The sequence below is a fragment of the Scyliorhinus torazame genome, chromosome 7, assembly GCF_047496885.1.
Source record: "Scyliorhinus torazame isolate Kashiwa2021f chromosome 7, sScyTor2.1, whole genome shotgun sequence".
Taxonomy (NCBI): Eukaryota; Metazoa; Chordata; class Chondrichthyes; order Carcharhiniformes; family Scyliorhinidae; genus Scyliorhinus; species Scyliorhinus torazame.
This window is the reverse complement of record NC_092713.1, coordinates 270,774,571-270,799,352: the sequence shown is the minus strand read 5'-3', so window position 1 is coordinate 270,799,352 and position 24,782 is coordinate 270,774,571. Positions and strand designations below refer to the sequence as shown.

Sequence of the window (24,782 nt, the reverse complement as noted above, 5' to 3'; positions counted from 1 at the left end):
CTCTTGAACGCCATCCTACATAAGGCCCGTAATTTCCTGCCACGGGCTGCCGAGTTTGAAATCGAAATGTGCGCACTTACCTGTGCCCCAATGTTACGAGGAACCTCCTGTTCTCTTTGGCAGCCCGGGGCCTCCAGCACCCCGCTCTGCACTGGCTCCAGTGTGGCGCAGAAGGAGTGCAGCCCCGCCCTCTAATGACGTGGCCAGCATGGGAACAGATCGGATACAATAGCAACTATTTTAGCAAGTGTTTTAAAGGTATGTAGATGTTTTCTTTCATAGTTTTTTTTCTCTCTTCTAAACAGGCTCTGGTTTCCTCCCACAATTCAAAGATGTGCAGGTTAGGTGGATTGTCCATGCTAAGTTGCCTTTAGTGTCCAGGGATGTACAGGTTAGGTTTTGGGGATAGGGCGGGGTAGTGGATCCAGATAGTGTACTCTTTTGGAGGGTTGGTGCAGGCCTGATGGGCTGACTGGCCTTCGTCTGCACTGTAGTGATTCTATGGTTGTATTCCATGGTTCTAGGAAACCCATGCAGACACGGGGAGAATGTATAAACACCACACAGTCATCAAATTGAACACGGGTCCCTGGTGTTGTGTGGCAGTAGTGCTAACTAGTGTGCCACCATGTCAAATATGTTTCTGCCTTGTTTACTTCAATGATCTGATTCATTTATAATTATCTCAATTAAAAGCTGTGCTCTGATGTTTCAGTGAGATATTTGTAGACGCTTGTAAAGTTTAAAGTAAACCATTTATTAATGAAAATTATTTTACAAATACAAAACTTTGAAATCAGTTAACATTTAACTGAATATTTAACTTTATCAGCTGAACAATGACATAAAACTGCCCCAACTTTTACTAATTGTTTGCAATAAAATATATTTCCTCACTTAAACACAATGTAAATGGGAGGGAGGGATGAGGAGGAGGGAGGGAAGAGAGGGGGAAGGGGAGGGAGGGAAGAGGGGGAAAGTGGGGGTTTAACAATGTTTAATTGATGAGTTCAACGTTCAAAAGCAGCAGCTGCTGAAGTGGAGTGTCCTGGTATACATCTCCTCTGACATAATTTTGGGATGTCTTTTGGCAACACCCTTAAGGGTGGGTGATTGGTTATTTGCAATACCCATCAAACAAATAGTTCACATTAGCTTACAGGGGGTTTGCATATATCAGCTAAGGCATGAAACTTTGTTAAAGCATTTGAAGTAACCACTGAGGCTTCTAAGGATGAACATTACATCAGGGAGACTTGTAGTAAACAACTCAGCTTAAAATACATTGAAGAATCCAAATGTACTTTAGCTCTGAATCAGCTGGGAGGACTGCCATGCTAACAGCCTTGAAGGAGTCAAAAGCACCAGTATTGAGGCCATGATCATCCAAAACCAACTCCATTGGGCCACCCATATGCTTAGGATGTCAGAGTCCCGACTACCAAAGCAAAAATTCTTCACCCAGCTCAAGGAAGGATCCCGAACAAGAGGAGGACTAAGGAAGCTCTTCAAAGATCCGTTGAAGGCTTACTCAAGAAGTGGAACATAGACACCAATGCCTGGGATTTCTCAAAAGAGACCAACGTGGAGAAGCCTCCTGATTGAAGGGACACAATTCTTTGAGAACACCCGACGGCAAAGAAGGCCTGGAAAAGGAATCTAAGTAGAGAATACCCACGACTTAGAGTCCAAGAACTGATCCCACCTTTTGGAAACTCCTGCCAAGTGAGTGATTGAAGATGTAATTCTGGGATCGGGCTCATCAGCCACTCAAGGACCCACAGAATCTGTAACCAGTAACACGGAGTATCCTTGGTGAATCATCATACTCGTTAGTGAATGATCATCACATTCTGTCCATTATAGTTCCTTTAATGGAATAACACCCTTATGAGAAACCAAAGTTTCAAAAAATTTATTATTTCACTTTCTGTGACATCAAACTCACTTTAGACAGTAAAGAACCCTTTTAATGGAGTTAACAGCCTCATGACAAACCAAAGTTGGAAAAAAATAAAAATATATCTTACTTCCATTTGATTTGCATTTGAAACATACTAATAATATAAAATTTTAATCTACCAAAAAAATGTCTCTCTCCTCTGCCAGACTGAAAATGTCCGTGTGAATAAAAAGGTGTACAAACTCACCAAATCTCCGGGTAAGTGGCCCAGGTTAGTGCTGCAGCTGGATTTTTCATACAGTAGCGCAGGGCTTCAAGCAGGGGGATAAAAACCTGCCGGGAGTTTGAACGGCGCGCCCTTTTAGCGCACAACCCTGAATGCGCGCACTTCTAGGTCGTCACGCCGTGCATGTGCGGAGCACCAGCGACTTAAGTCACGAATCCTGCAGGAAGTTACGGGCCTAAATCACATCACACTTAAAAAAGAAGAGAAGCTTACAGAGTGGGATACAGTGATCAGGAAAAACAGATGTCTTGACGGACAAAAACTGAATGCGATATATGGTGGATGGAAAACACACGTAGACCTTGATCATATAGCGTTTGCAAGGATATTTTACTCGTTATAATCTCCCCCGCTCTCATAGCATCTCTTTCTCAAAACATCTCTGTGAAGCATCTGAGAACATTTTTCCATGTTAATGGCATGATATAAATGCAAATTGTTACAGCACAGACAGACCATTGTGCTAAACCACTCCGTGTGAAGACTCCACGTCATAATACAAAAACTATGGGCAGCACGGTGGCCTAATGGTTAGCACAGCTGCCTCATGGCGCTCTCGGCTCTGGGTCACTGTCCTTGTGGAGTTTGCACATTCTCCCTGTGTCTGCGTGGGTTTCGCCCCCACAACCCAAAAATGTGCAGAGTAGGAGGATTGGCCACGCTAAATTGCCCCTTAATTGGAAAAAATTATTGGGCAATCTAAATTTATGAAAATAAATTTAAAAAAGAATAATACAAAAACTACATTCTGTTCTGTGTCTGATCTTAAAGAAAAATGCTTTGTTAAACTGTCATTACAAACCTGCATGTTTAGGAAGTGAATTCATTTACCTTTCCATAAAGAGTAAAATATATCGCCAGAAAGACTGCTTTACTTTTTAGAAATGTTTTGATTGTCTATTCTAAAATTGAAATATACAAAGGAAATGAAGAAAGCAGCTTGATTGCCAAATTGTTCTTCAGCGCAACTTATAGATCATCAATTTGGTGTAATGGTTAATCTGGACTTTGAATCCAGTAATCCGAGTTCAAATCTCGATGGGACCTCAATATGTTTTGGGCGGCATGTTAGCACAGTGGTTGGCAATGGTGCTTTGGAGCTCCAGGGTCCCAGGTTCGATTCCCTGCTGGGGTCACTGTCTGTGCGCAGTCTGCACGTTCTCCCTGTGTCTCCGTGGGTTTCCTCCGGGTGCTCCGGTTTCCTCCCACAAGTCCCGAAAGACGTGCTGTTAGGTGAATTGGACATTCTGAATTCTCCCTCTGTGTACTTGAACAGGCGCCAGAATGTGGCGACTAGGGGATTTTCACAGTAACTTCATTGCAGTGTAATGTAAGCCTACTTGTGACAATAATAAAGATTATTAATTTCCTGGTATTAAATTTAACTTGCAGTTCTGCATATTTAATGCCCTTTTGGATAGTGAACAAAATGTTAATTTACCAGACATACTTGGTACCCCAAGGTCTGCTTTATAAGGTAAAGTTGAAAGCCTAAATGGTCCCCAATGTTATCACACCAATTTAATCTCATTAATAATTATTGCCATTAGATTTCAGATTGATGTGTTGCGGCACGCATTGTTCACTTTTGATCGTTTCCCAATCTGAATGCCCCTTTAGCTATATCTCTAAATAATTGAATTCATAATATTCTGTTCTAGCCTAGAGGATGAGCTTCTGCCTTTGCACAAGATATTCGACCCAATTTAAGCACCCCAGCCCTTCTCTGCCATATGGTGGGGAGGAATACATCATGGTCCATCTTTAAATAAACAAAATTGTGCTCATCCAATTATAAAATCATGAACCATAGAACCAAAGCTTGAAGGATTTCTAACAGTCATTGTATCCATTGATTAGTTAATAACCTTGAAGTGATTTAGTGTTATCTATAATGGATACTCTAGGATCTGGAGTGCAGTTTCCATTGTTTAATGTTATTTCTTTACAGCCTAAGAGCAACATCAGTTCACCCATTATTGTAATAAAACAAATTTATAAAGCAATGTACTTATTGATACTGAAAGATATAACCCTCTCAGTTATGGGGCTGGATTTTGCGATTTGAAGACTAAGTGCTGACGCCGGCATAGAAACAGCGGCGTTTTACGCCAGAAAAAATGGTGCAAAAGCTGCACCGACCCTCCATGCACCGTAAAGGCTTTACCTGCGGATATGGCCAAAGAATTGCTGGGTCCGTGGCTGCGCATGCGCATGGCAGCGGCCTGCAGCGGCCGCACTGTGCAACATGGTGCCAGCCGCGTGCGGACCCGGCCTACCATATACTGCCCCCCAGTAACCCCTCTCACCACCCCAGGACCCCCCCCCCCCCCGCAACCACCAGTGTCACTCAGCCCGCAGCTGCTATGCCGGGTTCACAAAAAAAAGGAAAAGTGTTCCACGCCGTCGGGAACTCGGCCCATCGGGGGCGGAGCGTCGGGGGAGGGCCTCAGGTGACATCCTGATGCCGTCCATAAGGAGTGCGGCGTACTCTTCGAGTACGCGTTTTCGAGGGGGTGGAGCATCACAAAAGAGGCGCCACCCCCGATTTCGGCGCAAACGGGGATTCTCTGGTCGATCGTCGAATGCAATTTCTGTGTCGGCGATTTTGCTATGGCGAGATCCTGATTTCGCCAACGGGAGCAGGCTGGTTGCATGGCAAACTGTTTGCTGGCTGACGCGGATCTCGTTTTTGGCCTCTCCCGCTATTAACCGGCCTCGTTACACTTGTGCGAGAGTGCAACGAGGCCTGAGATTCATGCCCAAAGGGACAATTTAGAATGGCCAATCCACCTAACATGCACATCTTTAGACTGTGGAAGGACCCGGAGTAAACCCACGCAGACATGGGGAGAATGTTCAAACTCCACACAGGCAGTCACCCAAGGTTGGAGTTGAACCCGTATTCCTGGAGCTATGAGGCAGCAGTGCTAACCACTGTGCCTCTGTGCTGTCTCTGTAAAAGAATAAATAAAAAGAATTGTAAAATAATAAATCATAAATCAAAAATGAGATGATTCATTTGCACTACTCTACGAAATAATAAGAAAATTGATTAACATAGTTGTTAATTTGTAAATTAAATCAGGCTTGCATTGCATCTTAAATCTTTGCAAAAAATTACACAACATGCTTCATTAATAAACATATTAGCACAAAGTCATAAAAGATTTAAACTACCTAGTGTCAGCATCATACACTCCCAGGTCAGCTATAGCGCAGAGAAAATCTCCCTGCTGCTATAACCTCTATTTCAGGGCTGACCCTGCTACATACAGAGATATGAAGATAATGAGAACTGGGATCAAAATTTAAACATTGTGTAAAGAGACTTCATAACCATATGTGGAATTTGGATTGTCCATTTGATTTAAAAGGGCTCCTCCTTGCAGAAGCACAAATGAGAGGCAGAGAAAGTGGTGGCCTTCCAGCCACCTTACCACTCATAGCTGCATAGGGGAGGCACTGAACATCAGTGGTGTCTTCATCTACCTGGCCACCACAGATGGAGAGCTACCTAGTGACAGAATTAAGTACAAAACAGCCACATGACTACATTAACTTGACGCTAATAATTATTTCCGCCATGGAAGAGTGACTACTTGCATGGAGCATCAAATGAGTGTGTGCAGGCACTCGCCCATTCTAAATGGCAATCAGGAAACCTCAGCCTTGGACCTTCATTGTCTCACTGATCTGCAGCAAAGTGAGGGTAGATCAGGGAGGGTAGATCGCTGCAGGATGAAAGCTTTATGACAGCTGGCTGGGAATTTTATACACACCTACAAAAACAATTTGTTGTGGTTACACACAAGCTGCACGTTGATGGAAGGGTTTCCCTTGCCGTTTTATGAATTCTCCTGGGTAACCTGGGTAATTCAGTGATTTCCACATGTGTGAAATCGATGATGCCCTGCACCTGTTGGAAGTTAGCCACAAACACAATCACATGCTCACTCTGACTGGCATCATTGGTGGCAATCTTGGCGTAATTGCCTCCCTTGGCGAACAATATTGTCATTTGACTGGTGAAGATGTGGACGATGAACTGTGAGAATCTGTGACTGTCTCCAATAGAGCTCTGGAAGCAGACTGACGTAAAGAGATTAAGGATGGTGATAGGTTTGACAGCCATTGATATGACATAGATGCTAGGTTCACTTGGCAGAAGGTCTGGTTCCAGAGTCTGCAAATGTCTGCTAGAACCTGATGTCAGACCCTGAGCCTCTTGAAACACTAGACTCTTAGCTCTGCCTATACACATGGTGTGAGGTAGTGCCACCTGTGAATCGCACCTCTCTTCATCACTACACTTCCGTGGAGTGCAGGCCTATAAGGGGTAGACTATCGCTGGTCCTATTGATACTGTTGGTCACTTGGTTCTCATTTGAGGTGCAAAGTAATTCAGCATAAGCAGCACGCATCTTGATCAGATAGATCAAAGGCGCAAAGTGAGATGTGTAGACTTTCAAAGTTGTGAAAGTCACCTCTAAAATTTTTGAAAACAATGTCCCAGTACATGCCCTCTGAACAAATCAGGCAAGTATAGCAGCTGTGAGCTTTCAGTCCTTAGTGAATTTTTACTACCTTATGTCTCCAACCCCTTCAATTGCTGCTGTTGATTTCACTGGTCAGTTCTAGGAAGCCTGCAAAACCTGTGCATCTACAGGTAAGTTACAGAAGCCATGCCATTATTGTTGTCAGTGAAAAATGAACATACAGCTCACATGCAAGCAAACATACTGCAGTGAAGTGGGAAAGCCAGTGAGTTGGAGTCAGCTTCTTGATCCAATCAGTTTCTTCACTGTTAATCTACCATTCACTCACAAACGCATGCACACCTGCAAGTTTATTTTTATTCGTTCATGAGATGTAGGTGTTTCTGGCTCGGCCAGCATATATTGCCGATCCCTAATGGTCCTTGAGAAGGTGGTGGTGAGCTTCCTCCGTGAACCGCTGCGGTCCATGTGCTGTTAAAAAGGGAGTTCCAGGATTTTGAACTAGTGACAGCGAAGGAGTAGTGATCCAGTTCCAAGTCAGGATGGTGAGTGGCTTGTAGGTGATGGTGTTTCCATGTATCTGCAGCCCTTGTCATTCTAGGTGGTAGAGGCTGCTGGTTTAGACGTTGCTGTCGAAGGAACTTTGTTGAATTACTGCAATGCATCTTATCTATGGTACATGCTACTGCTACAATGCATTGATGGCGTAGGGAGTGAATATTGACGGTGGTGAAAGGGGTGTCCATCAAGGATGTTGCTTTGTCCTGGATGGTGTTGCGCTTCTCATCCAGGCAAATGGAGAGTATTCCATTACACTCCTGACTTGTATTTTGTAGGTGGTGGACAGGTTTTCGGGAGTCAGGAGGTGAGTTATTCACCACAGGATTCCTAGCCTCTGATATGCTCTTGTATCCACAGGATTTATATGGTTAGCCCAGTTCAGTTTCTGGTTGCTAGTAACCCCCAGGATATTGATAGTCAGGGATTCAGTGATGATAATGCCGTTGGATGGCAAGGGGTAATGGTTAAATTCTCTCTTGTTGGAGATGATCTTTGCCTGGCATTTGTGTAGCGTGAATGTTAGTTGCCATTTTTCAGGCCAGATCTGGATATTGTCCGGGTCTTGCTGCATATAGGCACATATAAGGAGTCAAGAAAGGTGCTGAACATTGTGAAATCACCAGTCAACATCTCGACTTTTGACCTTATGATCAAGGGAGTGTCATTGATGAAACAAGTGAAGGTGGTCGGGCCGAGGACATTAGCCTGAGGAAATTGTGCAGCAATATCTTGGGACTGAGATGATTGACCTTTAACCACCATGGTCATCTTGGTAGGGGCCTGAAGGCTCATGATGGGAGTGCACAAAAATTACCCTCATGTAGCACTCTCAAGGGACCTTGCAAGAGTAAGCATAGACAGGCAGGTGCCTCTCACTTAAAGGAAACCATACCTCTGAAAGGATACCATGCTTTTTGGCCACCTTGCTGCTGAAAGTATTCTTACTCCTGCACCACTAGGCACACCCTCTTGCCTTAGCACATACAATTCCCAAGAGGAAAAGAGGAGGGAAACAGATGAAACAGAAAAAAAGTGCTCAACAGCATAAAGGTGAAATTGAATGATGAGTTGAAAGCAGATAGTGTGGGTGGCACTAGATATTAAACAGATGGAAGAGGAAAGTGGTAAACTAAAATGACAAGCCAATAAATTACATAGAAAGGGAAACTGCAACAAGAAATGTGCAGAAAGAAAATAGCTATAAAAGGAAATGGAGGGAGTTTAGTAATGGCTATGCAATATACAATTCATGGGAAGTAGTTAGGCAGTACATGAACTTGCTTTCTAGTGGGCTGAGAGTCACAAAGATTCCTGATGAGTGTAGACAGAAAGAATTAAAATCATTGTTGGTTGAAGTAAAATGGGAGCCAATTGTTGTTCGCCTTCAAACCCCTGAGATGCACCCTCCACTTGCCTCAGGCACTAATAATTATCCAGCAGAGGCAGTTTAACATAAGACAGTAAATTATATTCATGGCAACACATAAATGTTTCTGTGGGGTGTGGAAAGAGCCTGAGAGACGAGTGCATTGATTCTGGGATGATGAACATTGATGTGACTTTAGCAGGAGTCTGCTGCAGTACTTACGGCAATGTAAAGTTAAAGAGCATTTCAGATGGATATGTGTGAATTTCTTTTGCAGTGGAGGAAGGTGTTTACTGTAAGGGATCATAAGTGGCTGGCAAATAAAGCTTGTGATTATCCTACACAATTGGCAAGTTCTGAGTAATGTGATAAGAGTAAAGGTTAAATTTGTTCACCAGTGACCTCTTGAAGGCTGTTGAGGTTATCAGTTTATCTACCATTGAAAGATTGGTTGGAACTGAGCAATCCCTTCTGGATGGAAAATAACTATTTGAATTAGGATTGAAGTTAGCTTCCTTCTGCAGAACTTTTGTAGTGTGTGAAGTTCAAAATGTGTGTGAAGTGGCTCAATCAATAGCAGTTGCAAATGTCTATACCCCATTAAATGTGTTTTGTCTGGCTTGTAGAATTGCGGCTTGCACTCCGCACAGACTTGGCAGTCCCTAGTCATGGCCTTGACCTCCTCGACTGAGAAGGGCAGGTTGTGGCCCTTGATGTAGTGGTAGAACCGCCTGACGCCTGGGTGTCATTATGTAGTGCCCGCAGTCGGTCTTCAGGATAATTCAGTTGAAGCTTTTTATTGGGTTGCAATGAATTATATAAATGACTAACTCTAAACATGAAGATGTATGTGACTAAGGGTGACCAGAACAAGGGGATCGTAGGTCCATAATTGATGTGTGACTTGGGGTGATCACATAAAGGGAAAAATTGAAAGACAGCAAATAATCAAAACCAAATGTAATTTGTGGTTAGCACTGCTGCCTCCTAGCTCCAGGGACCCACGTTCAATTCCGGCCTCGGGTGACTGTGTGGAGTTTGTACTTTCTCCCCGTGTGTGCGTGGGTTTCCTCCGGGTGCTCCGGTTTCCTCCAACAGTTCAAAAATGTGCAGGTTAGGTAGATTGGCCATGATTAAAAAAATTACCCCTTAGTGTCCAAGTGTTAGGTGGGGTTACTCGGTTACGGATATACGGTGGAGGCTTGGGTATAGGTAGGGTGCTCTTTCCAAGGGTCGGGTAAACTTGATGGGCCGAATGGCCTCCTCCTGCACTGTGAATTCTAGGATTCTATGATAATAGGAGATTTAATTTCCAGTTGGAAAGTCGGACACATTGCCAGCCCAGAGGTTGAAGAGGATATCCATCCCAAATTTAACAATCAGGCATTATTAAGGTTCTGCCAGTCAGCTATCCACCCAAATAGGCATCCAGAGTCAACCTGTAGTTTGCACAGTTTGGGTGGCTTGGAGACTACCAGAATGACAATCGGCAAGTCGCAGAGTGAGTTAAGGAGCATTTCACGGGTAGGAAGGAGAGGGATGGGAGATCTCAGTTGGCAATTGTGGAAACTTTCTTTTTGGTGCATTCAGGAACTTTGCTGCTCTTTCTGAATTTTGAAAGACTAAGGCAAGGATTTTCGGGCTCCACCATGGGGGATCCGTTTGTGGGGGATGAGGTAGGCCAGACAAAAGTCCACTGACTTTTGGCAGGACTGAAAGATACCGTGGCAGAGTGGCTAGAAAGAGTCGGCCCAATCTTTGCATTCAGCTTACAAACCCTGGATGAAAGCTGAACAGAAGGCTCTCTGCTCCTAACCATCGGCAGTTAAAATGGCATTGGGGTGTTATCCAAGTGATAGGAATCTCAGTTGACTATAATTAGAAGTCTTCTACTTAAACAGAAGGTGGTCACTTCAGCTAGCCAAAAAAGTTTTTATTTGCTGAACAGTTATATTGTCTTTTAGTTTAAATCTTTTTAAAGAATAACACTCTTTCCTGATCTGCCTCGGTCAACCTACTGTCTTACTGTTTTTAAAATATTTTTATTAACTTTTTGTCATTTTATACAAAAATATAGACAACAGCAGTAACTGTAAACTAAAAAGAATAATAAGCTAATTTCTAATCTACGCAACCTCCTCCTCTGAAAAAGAATACCCCCCCATTTACATCCTCCCCCCCCCCACAATCCCTCTAGCAGCGACCAGTGATCAATTCTTTGACATATAGTATAAACAGTTGCCATCTCCGTTAGAACCTTTCAATTGACCCCCTCACAGTGTATTTGACCTTATCCAGATGCAAAATCTCCATTAAGTCCCCTCGCCACATCAAGGCACTGGGCGGCATCTCCAACTCAACAGGCCCTGTCTCCGAGCAATGAGGTGAAGACAAGGACTCCCCCCACCCCCACATCCCTCCATCCACAGCTCGGCAAGTCCAAAATCCCAAATATAGCCGCTAATGGACAGGCTTCAGCTCAATGTTCAGGATCGCTGACATGATGCTAAAAAGGAGAATCAAGAACCCACAAGCTTGGGACAGGGTCAGAACATGTGCGTGTGACTGCCGGGCCCTCTCAAACAACGCTCGCACCTATCCTCAACCCACGTAAAGAAACGGCTCATTCTAGCCTTGGCGAGGTGCTCCGTAAACACCACGTTAAGCTGTTTGACTGCCCAACCAGGAGTGACACCCCACATCCAGCCAACATCAAGTGGCGAGTCCTTCTTTACTATTTTCTTATTGCCTGCTGATACACTTCCTATCACTAATGGTTGATGTTGTAATATACATTTACGGGGCAGCAGCATGACATCAATGGAAGGGAAGTGTTTCATGCGATCCAGTCTCAGTTTCACAGATGGCTCTGTTGCTGATGTCTTCAAACTTGCTATCCATGTAGGGCTGCACAGTGGCACAGTGGTTAGCACTGCTGCCTCACAGCACAGGGACACGGGTTAACTTCCAACCTTGGCTGACTGTGTAGGCATGCGGCACCTGCAATACATGTATATGTGTTGAATGCATATCTATGCACAATCTATGGACACACACTAATCACAAATACAAAGTAATAATGCACGCACACTAACTTCAATTATGCACACTTACTAACACACATACCATAATACACACTAACAATCCCATATAATCCTAAAACCTGCTTCAAAGCGAAACATAGTAGTTTGTGAGTCATCATGAGGTTTATGGCTATCGGACTTGATCATTTGTGAAACCTTGTTAGTTCCCACAGACATACATGGGGATGGCTTATTCAGCAGGGCATCCCTTATCAGCAGCTGCCTCTGAGGAATGCTGCTTGTAGCACAGAACCACAGATCCCAAGGACAGTCGATAAGGGAGGCCTCCACCTGTTGTTGAGCAGACCACGCATTGCATGGCAACCAATAGTTGTTATATAATTCTATCCAGCCGACATGGGCCGTGTAGCTGTTTCCATGACTGTATACATGTTCATGATTTCCTATGCTTGGTGGACAGGCGCATAATATGCCCAGCGGACTGCTCCCCGCTAGCGTAATAAGCCATTTAACGTTGAAGCATACCTGAGTGTTGAGTGATTCTTCTGGATTCATTCCTGCTAATAACTGTCTGTGTCAAGTTTGCACATTCTTCCTGTGTCTGCGTGGGTTTCCTTTGGGTGCTCTGATTTCCTCTCGCAGACTAAAGATGTGCAGGCTGGGTGGATTGGCCATTCTAAATTGTAACTTAATGTCCAGAAAGGTTAAATGGGGATTGGGGGTTTCCAGGGTAGGGCTGGGGAGTGGGCCTAGGTAGGGTGCTCTTTCGGATGGTTGGTGTGGACTCAATGGGCCGAATGTCCTCCTTCTGCACTGTGGGGATTCTATGATTATATCTGCTCATGTGTGCCTAGTCTTAATAAATGAATGCACAAATTGTTTACCCAATCCCTTATGAGTGACTGGTGCCTTTATATCTGTATCACAACATCAACAGCCGGGTGGTTGGGAAACATTTGTGACAACTGATTCATTAGAGGATTAATTTTAAAGTAAACTGAACCAATTTCACATTTTTAATTTGAAAATACAGTGGAATGTGTATGAAAATAAGAAAATGAAGACCATTTTTTGAACCACAGCATTATTTCCATAACTTCCATAATTAATATATTAAAAACATTAATTGCTAAGAAAAAAGTTAAATGCATTAATCACAGAAGTGAGTTGAAATTAATTGGCAGCATTCATTTTTATATTAAGTAGTACTTAAGGCTTGAGTTGGTATTCACTATAATTTGAAGTCAGTTAACCAGGCCACACAATAATAACTATGGCGGCATTGATTGCGTTGTGGAATTAGAAAACAGAATGGCAAACTCCTCTTTGGTAGATACCCTCTGGGTACATTTGAATTTTGGATAAGCCGGTGTTCTGAGGTAAATAGTTCAGGCTGATAAGCATATCTCATTACATGTGAAGGTCAAAATCCTGTTAGAATGAAGGTTTCAAATTCTGTTTGTATATAAAATCCCCTGTGTGCAGCTAACAGATGTTTATTTTATGCTGTTGTAACAATGACAATTCTCCAACTCAATGCATTCAAAAATCAGTGTCAGCATTTACGCAGAATTTGGATTTGTTTTTACTATTAATGGTTATTCTTTAACACAAATGGGATATTAATTTTCGGTATGGTTGGCTCAGTAATCCTTTTGATGGTGTTTTATGATAAACACCAGCACACATAAAAATATAACCAAATGCTTTTGAGGTTTGTAATTATACTGCATTTTGAAAGGCAAATACCATTAAGCATCTTGACTGACTGTCACTGAATGATTGACTGAAATTACAGCTTCCATAAAGGTGGGCTGTTCAAAATAATTGCAGAAAAAGGTGAGATTTTTTTTTAAATCACAGTGTTAAACAGGGGGTTTGAGTAAACAAAGTGTTATTCTATTGTGTATTTGGGGGAGGGGAGAAAGGCTCTGGTTTCATCAAGCACAGTGGGACAATCAGTCACAAAACCATCGGCAACAATTGGAAAATGGTCACTTACAGCATGGAGCAGAAAATTGCTTTTGGAAAATGAGCATGTGTGAACTTTTCCTTACCCTGCAGTTAGTACAGAATTATAGCTAAGCTTTGTGATTTGTTTTTTTAGATTGTTTCAAAGACAAAATCAATCCTTTCTGTCCTTTAAAGTTATCCTGCATCACGCTGAAGCATCCATTTTGTAAATAATTAGCCTGCTATGTATTAATGGTGATTAGAGTATCCTTACTCCACGCAACATTTTGGAGATGGCGTACAAAGGCAAAGTTTTATTTAAATTACATTAAATCTCTATTATATTCTTATCGTAAACTTTTTGGGTAGAATTTAATGTGGGCAGCGGGGAGTTCTGTCACCTGCCGTGAAACATGGTCGTACCTCCACCGGGAACCCCAATGGAATAACGTAGCTAATTGGCAGGGGGAACGATGCTGCTGGGACCCCCGGCTTCCCAGGATGATCTCTCTGCACTGCTTCGTGTGGGATGGAGAAACTGCCCCCAAGAGCTGGCAGCCAATCTGAGGCTGAAAGCTCTGCAGCACCCACAGCACCATCGGGAGTGGTGGCTCCTGCAGGATTTGGACTGAGGCTTGCTCAGAGGATTGGTGATGGATGAGGAAAACGGGACAGGATGGGGTACCTAGGGAGGGAGCACCAACTAAGATGGGGCAGGAGAGGGACTGACAGAACGTGCAGGGAGTGCCTTCCTGCAGATATCGCCTTTCCCGATGCCAGGTCCCTCGGTTTGGCATTTGAACAAGGAACCATTTGAGGGGCTCAATTAGTCTCCTGGTAGGAAGGCTGCCCACCACCCTTCCCACTCCTGACTTAATCAGGGAAGACGGAAAGGTGGTGGGATCACCACACTACACCATCCCGCCCAATCACATGGCCCTCATTTCTTCTGAACTAATTTCCAGAAGGAGCATTACATTCCATCCTTTGCTTTGTCTGTCTTCCCTATCAGGCTTCTACTGTGGTTATTAGAGGTCATCCTACAGCATCACTGTAAGAGTTCTGCAGGGTAGTGACCTAGGCACAACCATCTTCAGCTGTTTCATTAATGACTTTCCCTCCATCATATGGGCTAAATCGCTGGCTTTGACAGCAGACCAAGGCAGGCCAGCAGTATGGTTCAATTCCCGTACCAGCCTCCCCGAACAGGCGCCAGAATGTGGCGACTAGGGGCTTTTCACAGTAACTTCATTTGAAGCCTACTTGTGACAATAGCGGTTTTCATTCATTTCATTTTTCATTTCATCATAAGGTCAAACATGGGGAGTTTGTTGAAAATTGCAACTGTTCAGCACCTTTTGAAACTTCTCTGATGGCCTCATCATTATAAAGGTTTTGAAGAGCACACTTCGTATTATTAATGACAGCATGAACAAGATGAGAATTTCTGTGATTATCCTCCAGCTCTGGGAGATTGTTTTCAGTATCCATTTCTTTCCCTTTTGAAAGAATTCCTCATAAAGCCATAGAATCATTGCCAGTGCCTCCAGTTGTTCATTCTACCTCATAGAAACATAGAACCCCTACGGTGCAGAAGGAGGCCTTTCGGCCCATCGAGTCTGCACTGACCTCTGAAAGAGCACCCGACCAGGGCCCACCACACGCCCAAGCCCCGTAACCGCACCTAACCTGCACGTCTTTGGACTGTGGGAGGAAACCGGAGCACCTGGAGGAAACCCACGCAGAAACAGGGAGAACATGCAAGCCCCACACAGACAGTCACCCAAGGTAGGAATCGAACCTGGGTCCCTGGCTCTGGAAGGCAGCAGTGCTAACCACAGTGCCACCGTGCTGCCGCCTTGGACTTGCTTTCGGCATCTGCCTGCATTTGGGTTGGTTAAGTTTTCAATTGCGTTTACGACTGAACATACATACATACATACATACAACTGTTCTGGATTGTTAGAAACATTCTGACATGTACTGAGCTGTACTCTGACAACAATAATAATTTTGGGGCCTTGTATTGTCATCTTTTCTTCACTATAATGCTCTGCTTATCAATAGTATCCTTGTCTCGTCCATGATGCTGCATTATTTTCTTGACTTATACCTTTAAATTCTCTCCACTTCTGTCACCACAAGGTAAGAAGAAAAGAAAGATGGCGTTGGAGCGAGGCAACTTCTTGCAAGCTGTGCCCAGCATACCCTCTAATTCTATCTTTTACTCTCGTTCGATGCTTCTAAAACTTCATTCTAACTCTTTTAAACTCTCTAACAATGTTCTAATTCAATTCCTTCCAGATTTGGCAATCTTTAGGACCCTGGAGACACCTGAAACTGACAACCTGAAATCGACCCGGACCAGCCGACCATGTGTGAGCAGCTGCAGTCCCAGGCCTGGGGATACCCCTACAGCGGCTGCCGGAGACTAGGAAAATGCCCTAGAAGCCAGGGCCTTCACTCTACAAGCTCCCAGAGACCTGGAAAACACCACAGAAGCAGGGACCTCCACTCTGCTGCTCTCCAACGACCAGCCCTCCTGTGGTGGTATGTATTAGGGGTAGTATGGTACCTGTGAAGCCGAGAGGCTATTGGCTGACAGGTCCCGGGTCCTGGTTGGATGTGCCGCCTGAAGGCGGAGTATAAGAGCTCGAGTTCTCCCAGCAGCTCAGTTACAGAATGAAGCAGCTCAGTTACAGAAACAAGTCTTGCTTAATAAAGCCTCGATTGATTTAATCTCTTCTCGACTTGAGTGAGTAATTGTTGCACTACAATTTATTAAGCAAGCTTAAAAGACTATGGAGCTCCGGATCGCCCCGGAGTGTCTGCGAATCAGGCCCCATGCAGCAAACCCGGCAGCCGTGTTTAAACACTGACTAGCATGCTTCGAAGGGTACCTTTGAACGGCCCCCGGCCGGACCATGGAAGATCAGAAAATGCAGGTCCTGCATTCCAGGGTGAGCCCGGAGATCTACACGCTCATTAAAGACGTGGAGGATTTCCCGACAGCGCTCGATTGCTGAAAGCTGTCTACATTCGGCCCATAAACCAGGTCTACGCACGTCACCAACTCGCGGCGAGACGGCAAACCCCCGGAGAATCGCTCGACGAGTTCGACAGCGCGCTCTTGATTCTGGGAAGGAACTGCAACTGCCCGTCGGTGAGCGCAAACAAGCACACGGAGCTCCTAATCAGGGATGCTTTTGTGGCAGGTATGATTTTGTCTCAAATTCGCCAAAGACTGTTAGAAAGAGACTCATTAGGACTCACAGAGGCACGGGCCCTTGCGGCCTCCCTCGACGTGGCCTCACAAAATGCCCGCGCCTAAGGCCCAGACCGCGCGGCAGCCCCTTGGGCTCCGTGGACCCCCGTTGTGACCGACTCCCCGGCACCCCCCACCACCCCGCAAGCCTGCGCAGCTAGAGCACCAGACCATCCCGGTGGGCCCCGCTGCTATTTTTGCGAAACACCCCCGGCAGCGCTGCCCGGCCCGCGCAGCTATTTGTAAAAGCTGCGGCAAAAAGGGGCATTACGCAGCGGTGCGCCAGTCCCGGAGGGTCGCCGCAATCGCCGGGGGAGAACGGGGACAGCAGACTCAACCCCCCAGCGCTCCATGTGCGGCCCGCGGGCGCTGCCATTTTGGGCCCCGGACACCATGAGGGAAGGATGGGCGTCGCCATCTTGTGACCCCCCCCCCGGCCACGTGCGATCCATGGGGGTGGCCATTTTGTCCACCACCGACCACGAGCGATCCATGGACGCCGCCACCTTGGCTGATAGCCAAGGAACCCAGCATAGACGGCTCCACGGTGCCGGAAGAAAACGCCACGGTGCAGCAACCTGGAGTGGCTTCGATGACCCTGGACCAATCGCGGACCCGGACGTTCCAAACGGCAACGGCAACGGTGCTGGTCAACGGGTACAAGACGCCATGCCTAATCGACTCTGGGAGCACGGAAAGTTTTATCCACCCAGACATGGTAAGACTCTGTTTTCTCTCTATTCGTCCGAGCACCCAAAAGATTTTCCTGGCTGCGGGATCCCATTCAGTAGAGATCAAAGGGTTCTGCATCGTGAACCTAACGGTGCAAGGGAGGGAGTTTAAGAATTATAGGCTGTATGTCCTTTCCCACCTCTGCGCTCCCACTCTCTTGGGGTTAGATTTCCAGTGTAACCTCCAGAGCCTTACGTTCCAATTTGGCGGCCCAATGCCCCCACTCACTATCTGCAGCCTCGCGACCCTCAAGGTTGAACCGCCTTCCTTGTTTGCGAACCTCACCCCGGATTGCAAACCCGTCGCCACTAGGAGCAGACGGTACAGCGCTCAGGACCGAACATTTATCCGGTCTGAAGTCCAGCGGCTGCTGAAGGAATAATCCAGGCCAGCAATAGTCCCTGGAGAGCCCAGGTGGTAGTTGTGAAGACCGGGGAGAAGCAGAGTATGGTCGTAGACTATAGTCAGACCATCAATAGGTACACGCAGCTCGATGCATACCCTCTCCCCCGCATATCCGACATGGTCAATCGGATTGCACAGTACAAGGTCTTTTCCACCGTGGACCTCAAGTCCGCATGCCACCAGCTCCCCATCCGCCCGAGTGACCGCAAGTACACGGCCTTCGAGGCAGACGGGCGGCTCTACCACTTTTTAAGGGTCCCATTCGCCGTCACGAACAGGGTCTCGGTCTTCCAATATTCCCATACCTCGACAATGTAACCATCTGCGGCCATGACCAGCAGGACCACGACGCCAACCTCCGCAAATTCCTCCAGACCGCTAACGCCCTGAACCTCACCTATAATGAGGAAAAATGCGTTTTTAGCACCAACCGTCTGGCCATCCTGGGATACGTAGTGCGCAATGGAGTTATAGCCCCCTCATGGAATTTCCCCTTCCCCACTGCTCCAAAGCCGTTAAACGCTGCCTGGGCTTCTTTTCGTATTACGCCCAGTGGGTTCCCCAGTACGCAGACAAGGCCCGCCCGTTAATCCAGTCCACTACCTTCCCACTGTCGACAGAGGCCCGCCAGGCCTTCAGCCGCATCAAAGCGGATATCGCAAAGGCCACGATGCGCGCCATCGATGAGTCCCTCCCCTTCCAGGTCGAGAGCAACGCATCCGATGTAGCTCTGGCGGCCACTCTCAACCAAGCGGGCAGACCCGTGGCCTTTTTCTCCCTGACCCACCACACCTCAAAAATCTGCCACTCCTCAGTGGAAAAGGAAGCCCAAGCCATAGTGGAAGCTGTGCGACATTGGAGGCATTACCTGGCCGGCAGGAGATTCACTCTCCTCACTGACCAACGGTCGGTTGCCTTTATGTTCGATAATGCACAGCGGGGCAAAATCAAGAATGACAAATCTTGAGGTGGAGGATCGAGCTGTCCACCTATAACTATGAGATCTTGTATCGTCCCGGAAAGCTGAACGAGCCGTCTGATGCCCTATCCCGCGGCACATGAGCCAACGCACAAGTAGACCGCCTCCAAGCCCTCCACGAGGACCTCTGCCACCCGGGGGTCACTCGATTCTACCATTTCGTGAAGTCCCGCAACCTCCCCTACTCGGTCGAGGAGGTCCGTACAGCCACCAGGAACTGCCAAATCTGCGCAGAGTGCAAACCGCACTTTTTCAGGCCAGATAGAGGGCACCTGATAAAGGCTTCCCGTCCCTTTGAACGCCTCAGTTTGGATTTCAAAGGCCCCTTCCCCTCCACTGACCGCAACGTATACTTCCTGAACGTGGTGGACGAGTACTCCCGTTTCCCCTTCGCCATCCCCTGCCCTGACATGACAGCGGCCACAGTCATTAAAGCCCTCAGCACCATCTTTACACTGTTCAGTTTCCCCGCGTACATCCATAGCGACAGGGGGGTCCTCCTTCATGAGCGACCAACTGCATCAGTTCCTGCTCAGCAAGGGCATTGCCTCGAGCAGGACGACCAGCTACAACCCCCAGGGGAACGGTCAGGTAGAGAGGGAGAACAGTACAGTCTGGAAGACCGCCCTACTGGCCCTACGGTCCAGAAATCTCCCAGTTTCCCGGTGGCAGGAAGTCCTCCCGGATGCCCTCCACTCCATCCGGTCGCTGCTGTGTACCACCACTAACCAAACGCCCCACGAGCGCCTCCTTGTCTTCCCTAGGAAGTCCTCCTCCGGAACGTCGCTGCCGACCTGGCTGGCAGCCCCAGGACCCATCTTGCTCCGAAAACATGTGCGGGCGCACAAATCGGACCCGTTGGTCGAGAGGGTTCACCTTCTCCACGCAAACCCCCTGTACGCCTACGTGGCATACCCCAACGGCCGACAGGACACGGTCTCCCTGCGGGACCTGGCGCCCGCCGGAAACACACACACCCCCCCCAATACCGAGCACCCCGTCCCTGCCACCGGCGCACCCCGCGACCGCTCCCTTCCCGGGTGGATCGGTCCTCCTCCCGTGCCCTCCCAGGAGTAAAGAAACAGGGACGAACAGCGCACCGCTCCCAGAGACGACAGTGCCCGAGCCAGCACCTGCACCACCACCGGGGCTGAGGCGATCGACAAGGACGACCAGGGCACCCGCTCGACTCGTGGAATCCGCGTGACACAACAAGAAAAGGAAAACAAACTTGTAAATAATTCTGACAACCTGTACATAATTAACTGTTGGGCTAAATGTATAGCCACTGTGCTAAATCAGTTCCAGGACCAGCCTTGTAAACCCCTACCACCATGCGAACCACCACCCCGCCGGATTCTTTTTTAACAAGGGGTGAATGTGGTGGTATGTATTAGGGGTAGTATGGTACCTGTGAAGCCGAGAGGCTATTGGCTGACAGGTCCCGGGTCCTGGTTGGATCTGCCACCTGCTGGCTCCGCCCTGAAGGCGGAGTATAAGAGCTCGAGTTCTCCCAGCACCGCATTCTGTAACTGAGCTGCTGGGGAACAAGTCTTGCTTAATAAAGCCTCGATTGATTTCATCTCTTCTCGACTTGAGTGAGTAATTTCTGCGCTACACCTCCCACCCCCAGCTTCCAACCCCTCTGACCCGGAGAGCTGCGACCTCCTGAAGGCCCCAAGCACTCCTTCCACTCCCCCCTCTACAGCCACCCCACACTCCTAAAAATCAACTCCCACAGCCTAACAATCACTAATACTGCTCTTTTAAATTTACTTGCAGGTCTAGAGATCCTCCGACATCTAAAGGAAGACTGCGATCTGGAAAGGACCCTGCGGACCCCAACACACGGACCCAGCCATCGCCTCACCCGTCATCCACTTACCAGCCTTCACTCCATCCACGCCGGAGAATGGTCTGGTCATCCACAAACCTGTGAAGACAAACCGCAGCCCGACAGCGACTCGGAACACCCGACCGCGCAGACCCACCTACCGACGCAGGAACCGCAAGCAAGGCAACAAATCCTCCGTCCACACACCGACCAGAGTGAATAACCTCATTGGACACAACTATTCCCCTAACACTGAATATTCTCACCATCTCCCAGGCTCGAAAAGAAGCCGTCACTCCAAGAAGCATGGAAAACGTGCAGGCCTGCAGGTGAGAGTGAAACAACACGGCCCCAAAGTCCCTCTGCCTAGCTTACTCCAGCTAATGTCCAATCTCCAGAAAACAAGCTAGACAAACTTAAAGCCAGACTCACTTTTCAAAGAGAACTGAGGGACTGCTGTGTGGCCTGTTTCATGGAGACATGGCTCACTCCTGCTTCACCGGACTGTGCCCTACAACCAAAGGGCTTCTCAATCCACCGACTGGACCATACGGCGGCCTCAGGCAAGGCAAGGGGTTTGCCTTCTAATCAACACCTCCTGGTGCCTAGATGTAGCAACACTGGCGAATTTCTGCTCCCCCCGGACCTAGAATACCTGACGCTAAAATGCCGCCCCTACTACCTTCCGAGGGAGATCAGCTCTGTTATCCTGACGGCAGTTTACATCCCACCCCATGTGAACGTGAAAATCGCACTGGACAAAATATTCACCACCACAAATAGCCTTGAAACGAAACATCCCGAGGCCTTGTTCATTGTAGCTGGGGACTTCAATCAGGCCAAGCTCAAGAGCGTACTACCAAATTACTACCAACACGTCACCTGTTCCACCAGAGGCCCAAACATCCTGGACCACTGCTACACAAATATCAAACATGCCTACCGCCCTATCGCCTGCCCACACTTTGGCAAATCTGACCACAAGACTGTGTTCCTGCTCCCGGCTTATAAGCAAAAACTGAAGCGGAAAATCCGTCAAAGAAAGTCGTGCATTGTTGGCCTGAGGAATTGGATGATCTCGTACGGGACTGCTTAGACTCAGTGGACTGGTCAGTATTTATAAACTCTGCGACCAACCTGAACGAGTACGCCACTACAGAAATGGACTTCATTAGTAAGTGTGTAGAAGACTGTGTGCCAAAGAAACAAATCCGCTTGTTTCCCAACCGGAAACCCTGGAGGAACAGGGATATCCACTGCTTGCTGAGGTCTAGGTCTGAGGTGTTCAAGTCAGGCGACCCTGACCTCTACAAGAAAGCCAGATATGATCTAAAGAAATCCATCAAAGATGCCAAAAGACAGTACCGGACCAAGCTCAAGTCCCAGGCTAGACACACGGATCCCCGTTGTCTATGGCAAGGTCTGCAAGACATAACGGGCTACAAGATGAAGGCATGTAAAATCGTCGGCTCCAACGCACCCCTCCCTGATGAGCTCAATGCATTCTATGCCCGCTTTGAGCAAGAGGACAGTGAGAGCGAGCCCTCCACCCCAGAAGCCGCGGATGAACTTGTATCTGAGATCACCATTGCAGACGTCAGAGTAGCCTTCTCGAAGGTCAACCCACGGAAAGCCACTGGCCCGGATGGGGTACCCGGACGAGCACTCAGGTCTTGCGTGGATCAGCTGGCGGGGGTATTCGCAGACATCTTCAACCTCTCTTTACAACAATCTGAAGTCCCTATCTGCTTCAAGAAGAAGACAATCATCCCTGTACCAAAAAAAAGTCAAGCAGCGTGCCTTAATGACTATCGTCCAGTGGCTCTGACACCCATCATCATGAAGTGCTTCGAAAGGTTGTCATGGCATGAATCAACTCCAGCCTCCCGGATTGCCTTGATCCACTACCATTCGCCTACCGCTGCAACAGGTCCACAGCAGACGTCATCTCCATGGCCCTGCACTCTACCCTGAAACACCTAGATAACAAAGACACCTATGTCAGACTCCTATTTATCGATTACAGCTCAGCCTTCAACACCATCATTCCTACAAAACTCATCTCCAAACTCCGTGGCCTTGGCCTCAGCTCCTCCCTCTGTGACTGGTGTTGATCTCCTATTTTCTTTCTCTGTCAGTCTGGCCTCAATAAAAGTTGAGACGGATTCGCACGTAAACAGAAGTTATTTATTTAGCTTGCAAGCTTTATCATCTTACAGAAATGTAACAGGACGTCCTGCCTCTTACACTCCAGAAAACGACTGAACTAACAGACAAAGGAATCTCTGCAAAATCAGTTCAAATGGTATCAAGTTTCACATACTCGACGGACATAGGTCAGCCTAGGTCCCTCCTGACCTGTTTAATCCATTCTGATTGGCTCACTTCCAATCCCTTTCTCTGGCCCTTATCAATGCATCCTCACTCTTATAGACACACCTCTTCCTGCTTTTTCCATGCGGTCCCAAATTCCTTTGTCCCTAACTAAAAGAATCAAAGTGGCTTATTTCTACATTACATTAACTAGTATCTCTAAAGTAACTATTTTATATCACATTCGTCATTCCCTCCTTTTATCATTCCATGATAACCGAACTATCCAATCTATAGCTACGGTTCCTCATCTAAAAAGATTCGTCGCTGCATTTCCAATTCCTGTCTTAGCCCCCCTTCATCTGCTTCACCCTCATGGATTTTAACAGTTAAAATCTTTTTCTCGGTGATTGGGGCGGTGATCTGATCCAGTGCACCCCGCATTCTACCCATCACACATTTAAGGATGGCCAGGCCCACAAAGATGCAGCCGATAGCTACCACTAGATACATGGCCATATTTATCAACCAGTCCTTCCATCCCCCAAATCCCCAGTTACCCCAAGAGCCAGGATCCTGCATCCCGTCCAAGTGATCCCGTATGCGATCCATAAATTTAGTGATGTTAGCGGTCAAGTCTTGAACACCCATAATACACTTGCCCTGTACTATGGCGCATACCCCACCCTCACGGGCCAGAAGATAGTCAAGAGCATACCGGTTCTGCATTGCAAACAACCGTAGCTGAGACAACTCCTTAGTTATTGCCCCGAGGGCTCCCAAGGTTTCATTTCCCAAGATGGTAAGGCCGCAAATAAAATAATTCCGATCACTAACAGCCAAGGAACCCCCCACACCTCCCAGTGTCAATACGCTCAGAATGCCCCACCCGGCTGAGTGGCCCCGGTTGGGTGCAAGAACCTGAGGTTTTTTCCAGTTCTCGCAAAATTCAGCAGAGACTGCCCGGCGTGCTAACTGATTATGCAGGTTCCACGCCGAAGGGCAGGGGACTGTGGTAGGGACTAGAGTCCCTACAGCAATTCGGCGGGGAAATGGGGGTGACAAAACGTTGGTCGCCGTACCATTAAATAAAAAGTAGTATCCTTGGTCCGTGTGGAGACTAGCATCACAATCAGTATATCGGTTGCGTAAGGACCTCCCAGTAGCCCAGTTTATCCAATTTTGAAATGCCCATTCGGGCCGCCCAGCAATGCGGAAAGCCCTAGTCCCAACAGTGATATGAGAGACATTCGCCCAGCCACAAAGGAGCTGGAGGCCAGCGTTCAATGGAACGCAAGTGGTGCTATAACAAACGCATTTGCCAGACGCCTGGGTGATATGGCACCTCCTGTCCGTACAGGTGGGAAACAGACATGTTATATTTGTGTCCACCTCTACCAGCAAACAGCCATATCCTTCACTGCTGAAGCAATTCTCGTACGACCGGGAATCCCTATTGGGAGTGAAGTGGCTAGGTATGTACGCCCTCCACCGTCGCAGCCTATCGTACTGTGAATGGGAATTATCCCGAGGGAGGGGAAGGCAAATAGCCGGTGGTGCTGAATCCGGATCGTAAGGAAGAGTGACGTGCTCGGGCAATGGCTCGGAACGCTGACAATGAACCACCGTTTGGGGAGTGCCC

General features: G+C 47.3%; 1 long non-coding RNA gene across 1 annotated transcript in view; it reads left to right on the top strand.

Moving 5' to 3' along the window:
- Window positions 1-22,918, top strand: part of LOC140427032 (uncharacterized) — a 44,524-nt gene extending 21,606 nt beyond the window's left edge. The window contains exons 2-3 of the long non-coding RNA XR_011948365.1: window positions 15,917-16,162; window positions 20,776-22,918. This is a non-coding gene — a long non-coding RNA (uncharacterized lncRNA). The remainder of the gene's footprint in view (window positions 1-15,916; window positions 16,163-20,775) is intronic.
- Window positions 22,919-24,782: the final 1,864 nt, after the last annotated feature.